The following is an 8,594-nucleotide window of genomic DNA, read 5'->3' as shown; positions in this document are numbered from 1 at the left end:
AACTAATTTATAACTGAGCAAAGGGGCTGAGGGAGTAGCTCAGCGGTAGAACACGTTTTTGGCATGTGTGAGGCCATGTATTTAATAACCACTCACACGCGCACACACACACACACACACACACACGCACACAAAGGCAGAAAAATAAAAATGAAGAAAAGATTTGAATAGACATTTCTTCAAGGAAAATATTCTAATGGCTAATAAGCACATTAAAAAAGTGCTCTACGACACTAATCATTAAGGGAATGCAAATAGAAACCACATCCAGGGGCTGGGCACGTGGCTCTGTGGTAGGGCACTTGCCTAGCAAGCACAGTGCCCCAGGTGCTGACTCCAGCACTGTAAAAAGGAAAAAAAAAATCCTACAAATGAGATGCCAGCTTCACACCCATTAAGATGGCTATTCATAAAACAAAAGCAAGCTGAGTAGGGTGTGCACACCTGTAATCCTAGCTCCCTGGGAGGTTGAGGCAGGAGGATCAGAAGTTCCAGGCATCCTGGGAAATTTAGCAACACTCTGTTACACATACACAGCACACACACACACACACACACACACACACACACACGCACGCACACACTGTTATGCCTCAGCAATTTAGTGAGGCCCTAAATGTGAAGTGTCTCCCAGAAGCTCATGTGAGACGAGGCAAGAAGGTTTGGAAGAGAAATCATTATAAGGTTATAGCCTTAACCTAATCAGTGAGTTATGGGATTAACTGAGTGGGGCTGGAGGCTGGTGGGTGTGGCTGGAGGAAGTGGTTCGTGGGGGGCGTGGCTATGGGGTATATATTTTGTATCTGGAGAATGGAGTCTCTTTGGGTTTTCTAATCATCACGTGAGCTGATTGCTTACGCCCCACTCTTCCACCATGTTGTTCTGCTTCAGCTAAGACCTGAGGAATGGAGGCAGCTGTCAATGGACTGAGACCTCTGAAACCATGAGCCCTCAATTACAGTTTTCCTCTTCTAAAATTGTTCTGGTTGGGTTCTTTTAGTCACAGCAGCAAAAACAAGATGACTAAAACACACACACACACACACACACAGAAAGGCTGTGCATATAGCTCAATGATAGAATACTTGTGTAGTATGTGGGAGGCCCTGGGTTCAATCCCCAGTACTGAAAAATCAAACAAGAAAATTAAACAAACAAACAAACAAAAAACAAGTGTTGGTGAGGACATGTAGAGAGATTGGAACTGTTGTGTGTAGAAGCAATGTAAAATAGTATAGTCACTGTGGAAAACATTATGGTAATTTCTCAAAGAATTAATATAGCTGGTCCATGCCCGTAATCCCAGTGACTCAGGAGGCTGAGGCAGGAGGATCAAAAGTTCAAAGCCAGCCTCAGCAATTTAGTGAGGCCCTAAGCAACTCACCGAGACCCTGTCTCTAAGTAAAATTATAAAAAGGACTGGAGATGTGGCTCAGTAGCACCCCTGGATTCACTCTCTGGTGCAAAACAAAACAAACAAACAAAAGGCGCACATCCTCTGAGTCTCCTTCTATAAATTTCCCAGAATATGCAAATTCACAGAGACAAAAAGGGCAATGGTGGTTGCCAGGGACTGAGGCTCCGTGGGGAGTTATTGTTTACTGCATACAGTTTCAGGATGGGAAGATAAAAAAATTCTGAAGATTAATGACAGCAATGATTGCACAGCTTCGGCGTGCTTAACACCACTGAATTGTACAGTTAAAAATCATTAAAATGGTAAATTTTGGACTGGGAATATAGCTAAGTGGTAGAGTGCTTGTCTAGCATATGCAAGGCCCTGAGTTCGATCCCCCAAAACACACACACACACACACACACACACACACACACATACACACACATTACTATCACTAAATGAGAAATTTCATTAGAGGGACTTAGTAGCAGATTCTAGAATGCTGGAAAAACATTAGTGACCTTGAATATAGATCAATAGAAATTACTCGATACAAAGAACATAAAAGGAAAAAAATAAAATAAAACCTTGAAGAAAAACAATGCTCAGAGACCTGTAAGAAAGTATCAGGCTTAGCAACTTATGTCCAATGGGAGTACCCAAAGGAGAGGAGAGAGAGAGAAAAGGGCAGTTTTGTTTTTTTAAAGGAAACAATGGTCAAAACCCTCCCATGTGTGATGAAAACCCCAATCTATATATCCAAAATGGTGAAAAACTTCAAGTAGGATTAATACCAAGAAATCCACACCTAGATACATCATAGTCTGTTAAAAGACAAAGATAAAAAAGAAAAAATTGTGGTGCTGGGGATCAATCCCAGGGCCTCACACATGCTGGGCAAGTCCTCCCACCACTGAGCCACATCACCAGCCCTGTAAAGGGAAAGTCTTGAAAATAGCAGGAGTGAACTGACTCATCCCAAAGCACAGCACAAGCAGGATGTGCTGGACGTCTCCCCAGAAACAGCGGGGGCTGGAAAACAGTGGAACAACACACTTAATATGCTGAAGGAAAAATTCTATATCCACCAAACTACTCTTCAAAAATAAAGGCAAAGACATTCCTAAATAAGGGTTGGCAGAATAGTTGCGAGATATGCTAAAGTAAGTCGTTTAGACTGAAAGGAAATGACATCAGAAAATGACTCAAATCCACACACAAAAAATGAGGTGTGCTAGTAATGTTATCAGGGCAATATAAAAGACTTTAATTTTCTAATTTACCAACTACCTTGAGAACATAAATTGTAGCCACGTGTGGTGGTATACCTCTGTAATCCCAGAACTCAGGAGGCTGAGGTAGGAGGATCACAAATTCAAGACCAGCCTCAGCAACTTAACAAGACCCTCAGAAATTCAGTGAGACCCTGTTTCAAAATGAACAAATAAGCTGGGTGCAGTGACTCACACCTGTAATCCCAGCTGAGGCAGGAGGATCATGAGTTCAAAGCCAGCCTTAGCAATGGCGAGGCACTAAACAACTCAGTGAGATCCTATCTCTAAATAAAATACAAAATAGGGTTGGGTTGGGGATATGGCTCAGTGGTCGAGTGCCCCTGAGTTCAATCCCTGGTACCCACCCCTGCAAAAAAAAAGAAAGAAAGAAAAAAAAAAAGGCTGGGGATGTAGCTCAGTGGTAAAGCACTCCTGGGCTCAATCTCTAGTACTGGCCCCCAAAGAGATTGAATAAATTAATAATTAGAGCACTGATATTGTGTGATATAATATATATGAAAATAAAAATCTCTGAATAATGTAACAAAACAAGAACTCTCATCTCTAGGAGGCAGCTTAACATCAGGGGCTACAATAGTCAGTTCTTGGACACAATTTTTTTGGACACAATTTTTGTTGTTGTCATTCCCGTTCAAGATATATATGAGAGGCCTGGGATTGTGGCTCAGCAGTAGAGCACTCGCCTAGCTCGGGCGGGATCCTCAGTTCGATCCTCAGCACCACATAAAAATAAAGGCATTGCGTTGTGTCCATCTACACCTAAAAAATAAATAAATTAAAATATATACATGAGAGTAGAGTGTATTTTGACATAAATATATGGAGTATAACTTATTCTAATTATGAAGGGACACGATTTTTTTTTTTCTTTTTTCTTTTGGTACCAGGGATTGAACCCAGGGGCGCTTAACCACTGAGCCACATCCCCAGCCGTTTTTTGTATTTTATTTAGAGACAGGGTCTCACTGAGTTGCTAAGTGCCTCACTAAGTTGTTGAGCTGGCTTTGAACTTGTAATCCTCCTGCCCCAGCCTCCCAAGCCGCTGGGATTATAAGTATGTGTACTGCCACACCTGGCAAGGGACACAATTCTTGAGCTTCTGCTGCTGTACAGTTCTCATAACCACATGTCATTAAAGGAAATAGTATCTCAGATAAAATATAAAACTTGCCTTGTTTTATAGCTCATTATACACACTCCTTGAGTACCATTTTACCTCACCTACAATGACAGTTGGCTCTGTGTCCACTGACTTGGTATCACAGATTCAACCATCCACAGATGGAAAATAGTATTTTAAAATATTGTGTCTGTATTGCATTTGTAAAGACTTTTTCTTGCCACTATTCCTTTAAACAATACAGTTTAACAATTATTTACATAGTATTTGCATTGTATTGTGTATCATAAGTAACATACAGATGAATTAAAGTGTGTGCAGTGGGGGAGATGTGTGCAAATCATATGCAAATACAATGCCATTTTTTAAAATAAGGGATTTAAGCATTCTCAGATTTTGTTATCCTTGGGGTCTCTGGAGCCAATCCTCAATGGATACCAATGGACATCTATACTTATTTCTCATTAAGCCACGACAACAATTTACTTAAAAACCATATGAGGCATTGGGGTTGTAGCTCAGTGATAGAGACTTGCCTAGCATGTAGGAGGCAATGGGTTCAATTCTCAGCACCACATATAAATAAATAAAATAAAGGTCTATCAACAACTAAAAAAGTATTTTAAAAATATGAAAGTTGTATTTCAAAATATCACCTAAAACATTAAAATAAATAATAGTAGTAATTGATAATAACCTAAGACTATGCTAAGTGTATGCATTCATTAGGTAGAAGGAAATATTCTTATTTACAATAGAATGCCAAACAATAAAAGTGGAAGGAATGGGGCTGGGGATGTGGCTCAAGCGGTAGCGCGCTCGCCTGGCATGCATGCAGCCCGGGTTCGATCTTCAGCACCACATACCAACAAAGATGTTGTGTCTGCCGAGAACTAAAAAATAAATATTAAAAAAAATTCTCTCTCTCTCTCTCCTCTCTCTCACTCTTTCTTTAAAAAAAAAAAAGTAGAAGGAATGATGGGGGTAGAAAGCTACCCTTTAGCAGATAGCACAATAAAAATAGTTTTAGGCAAGAGGATGCTAAAACTAGGTGGTGAAGATTTGACAGAAAAAAATTGTATAGTTTCAAAATATATTTTTTAAATTTTTTTTAGTTGTTGATGGACCTTACTTTATGTATTTTATGTATTCATTTATATGTGGTGCTGTGAATCGAACCCAGTGCCTCACATGTGCTAGGCAAGTGATCTACCACTGAGCTACAACCCCAACTCTCAAAATATATTTTAATTGCAAAGAAGGAAATGGTAGCTTTAAGGTAGAGAAACTTGACAGACACCACCAGGTATTTGACATTTACATTACATGTCATGCCTTTCCTGTTGGGGACACAGGGTCATTTCTAAGGTATTTTTGCCAAGAGCACAGGAGTCCAATTTAATCATCAGGAAACATTAAACAAATTCAATTGAGTATTCGTTGTCAACAAAAACTTTTAAATAAAGTTTTTTTTCCAGAGTCAAGTTTATGAAATATTAAAAATAGACTCAGAAACTGTTCAGGATTGACTGATTAAAGATTTTGCACATAATTTGGTATATGTTTCTGGATTGGTCCCTGGATCAGAAAAAATTATTTTCTACAAGGGAAATTATGAGATAAAACTGGTAAAATATAAATAAGATTATAAGTTAGAGTATCAGATTAATGTTAACTTCCTCATTTTTATAACTATACTGTGGTTAAGTAAGAGAATATTATTGTTTTTATGACATAAACACTTTAGTATTTTGGGATAAAAGGCATTATGTCTGCAATTTACTTTCTTTAAAAAAAATTTTTTTTAATCATAGATGGACCCAATACCTTTATTTTATTTATTTATTTTTATGCTGTGCTGAGAATCGAACCCAGTGCCTCATACATGCTAGGCAAGTGCTCTACCACTGAGCCACAACCCCGGCCCCTGAAATTTACTTTCAAATGGTTCATAAAATAATACAGAAATGAAAATATGTGTATATAAAAAGATAATAGAGAAAACTATATATAAAGAGATGAATTTAACTTTATATATACACAAATGATAAAGTAAATGTGGCAAAATATTAGCAGTTGAGGAATCTAGGTCAAGGGTATATGAAAATTCTTTGTATTAGTCTTGAAACTTTTCTCTAAATGTGAAATTATTTCAAAATAAAAAAGTTAATATAAGCCAGGCATGGTGCTGCACGACTGTAACCCTAGCACCTCAGGAGGCTGAGGCAGGAGGATGGCAAGTTCAAAGCCAGCCTCAGCAACTTAGTGAGACCCTGTCTCAAAATAAAAAATAAGAAGGGCTGGGCTGGGGCTGTAGCTCAGAGGGAGAGCACGTGCCTTGCAAGCGTGAGGCACTGGGTTCGATCCTCAGCACCACATTCAGAAACAAATAAATAAACAAGTAAAAATATGTGTCCATCTACAACAAAAAGAAAAAAAAAAGAAAAAAAAAGGGCTGAGAATTTGGCTGAGTGGTTAAGCATCTCTGAGTTCAAGTCCCAGTACAATAAATAATAATAATAATTTAATGTTTTATTTAGCTTCATTTTGTATTTTTTACAAACCCTATTTAAAATGAAATGTCAAAGAAAAGGATGAATAATATAAATCTTGTATTATATTGTTTTACTTCTATTATTAAATGTTATAGGACACAAAACCCCATGTGGTGTGTGCCTATAAAAATTCATGGGAACTGAAGTATGATAACAAAACTGAATGGATATTTCACATCTGCCCAGCCTGAAAGAGCATCCTAATAAGTGTCTCCCAATAGGCATCTCTTCTTGTAGCCAATTGTGTTAATCATCTTTTCATTTCTGTGACTAAAATACCCAACATAAATGACTTAGAGGGGGAAAAGTTTATTCTGGCTCATGGTTTCGGAGGTCTCAGTTCATGTCAGCTGATTACTTTGCATTGGGTCTAAAGCGAGGAAGAACATCACGGTGGAAGAAAGATGCTCAGCTCATGGCAGCTGGAAAATAGGGAAGAGAGAGAGAGAGAGAGAGAGAGAAGCCAAGGACAAGATATAGTCCAAGGCCATGCCCCCAATGACCTATCTCTTCCAATCATTCACCGCCTGTCTACAGTTACCACCCAGTAGTTAATCCATCAAGTGGATTAATCCACTGATGAGGTTTCAGCTCTCATAATCCAGTGTTTTCCCCTCTGAACATTGCAGCATTGCCTAACACATATGAGCTTTTTTTTGTGTGTGTGTGTCTAAACCATAATACCAACTCTATGTCTAAATCATAATACCAACTCCCTCTTTTTGTTTCCTAAATGTATGCTGATGCCATCAAAGAAGAATTCTTATTTTGTGAGTTCTTTTTTAAATGAACAAGACTCTGAACATTTTGGAAATGGTAAAAGGATTTTTTTGCCAAATAAAACTTTGGAAAGGAAACTTCCTACTCTGCACAGATGGAGTTCCTGCAAGGCTTGGTGATGCATCTAGTTTTGCTACTTTAATGAGAAAGCAAACTTTTCACACAGGCTTCTTTATTTGTTTTTAACACAGACATGTACTGACAACAAAGATTCTTCTAAGAAACCTGAAAAAGACATTTTGCCATAAATGTCATCAACAAGGCAGATCACTGAGTCCAATATTTAAATTTTTTTTCATCAAGATACGAGAACAAAATATGAATTGTTTTTCTACCACACAGAAGTTTGCTGGCCTTCATGAAGATATGTGCCTTGAAGCACTTTTTCACTTAAACTAAGGGCAGAAATTTTACTTTAACTGAAATAAAACAAAAACAAAAGAAAAGAAAATTCACTCCTGGGACGTTATGAGAAAAGGAATTTTATTGATGTGTTGGCTTCGCTGTCAGATATTTTAACCATGTGAATGAGTCTAACCTTTCAATCCGATGCTATAAAGTCAATATTATGGATGCTACTGAAAAAGTTTTAAAAATATTCCTGGCTTACGTGGTCGATAAGGAAGAAGCTGGAGGATATGCTTTTATAACAGGGAGTTAGAATATAAAATTCTGTTTCTTTCTTGGAAAAGAGAATTCTATAAATTTCTGGAACATCTCAGAAATCTTTCAAAAACTGTTGTCATCTTGATGGCTTCTAAGTTGAATCCCAGATACGCAATCATTTCTTTTTTTATAAACTGAATCAAAGTTGTTAAGATGTTCACCTAACAGAAGATGAGTTCTTGGTCTTAGGACAACAGAAAATACAATAGAGCCACACATGGAGGTGCGTGTTTGTAATCGCAGCTACTCAGGGGAATCACAAGTTCAAGGCCAGTCTTGGTTAACTTTCTGATCTCCTGTCTCAGAATCAAAAATAAAAAGGGCTGGGAGGTAGCTCAGAGGTAAAGTGCTACAGGTTCAATCTCCAGTACCACAAAAACAAACAAAAAATTAAGTTTAACTCCAAGATACTTGGGGAATTATTCCATGCCTTCATAGAGGATTAGTCTTGTCTCCATTTAAAAAAAAAATAGAGCTTTACCCAGCACCACACATATAAATAATAAACCAACAAATTAAATAAAACTCCAGAGACTTTCTTTTGCAACAGTAGTTATTTTAAAATGTATAAATGGAGATTTGCAACACTTATGACCATTGAAACAAAAAATTTAAATGGATTGAATATCAGCAACACATCCATAGCGAAGACTATCTTACAATTTAATTTTCATGATACCAAAAATCATGATCCATAGAAGAATACATTGGTCAGTTGAAGTGCAACAAAATTGAAAACTATTGCTCTGTGGAAGACAGATAAGAAACGAAGAGAAGCT

This window comes from Ictidomys tridecemlineatus, chromosome 8, assembly GCF_052094955.1.
Source record: "Ictidomys tridecemlineatus isolate mIctTri1 chromosome 8, mIctTri1.hap1, whole genome shotgun sequence".
Taxonomy (NCBI): domain Eukaryota; kingdom Metazoa; phylum Chordata; class Mammalia; order Rodentia; family Sciuridae; genus Ictidomys; species Ictidomys tridecemlineatus.
The sequence above is the reverse complement of the archived record's forward strand: the minus strand, read 5'-3'. Positions refer to the sequence as shown.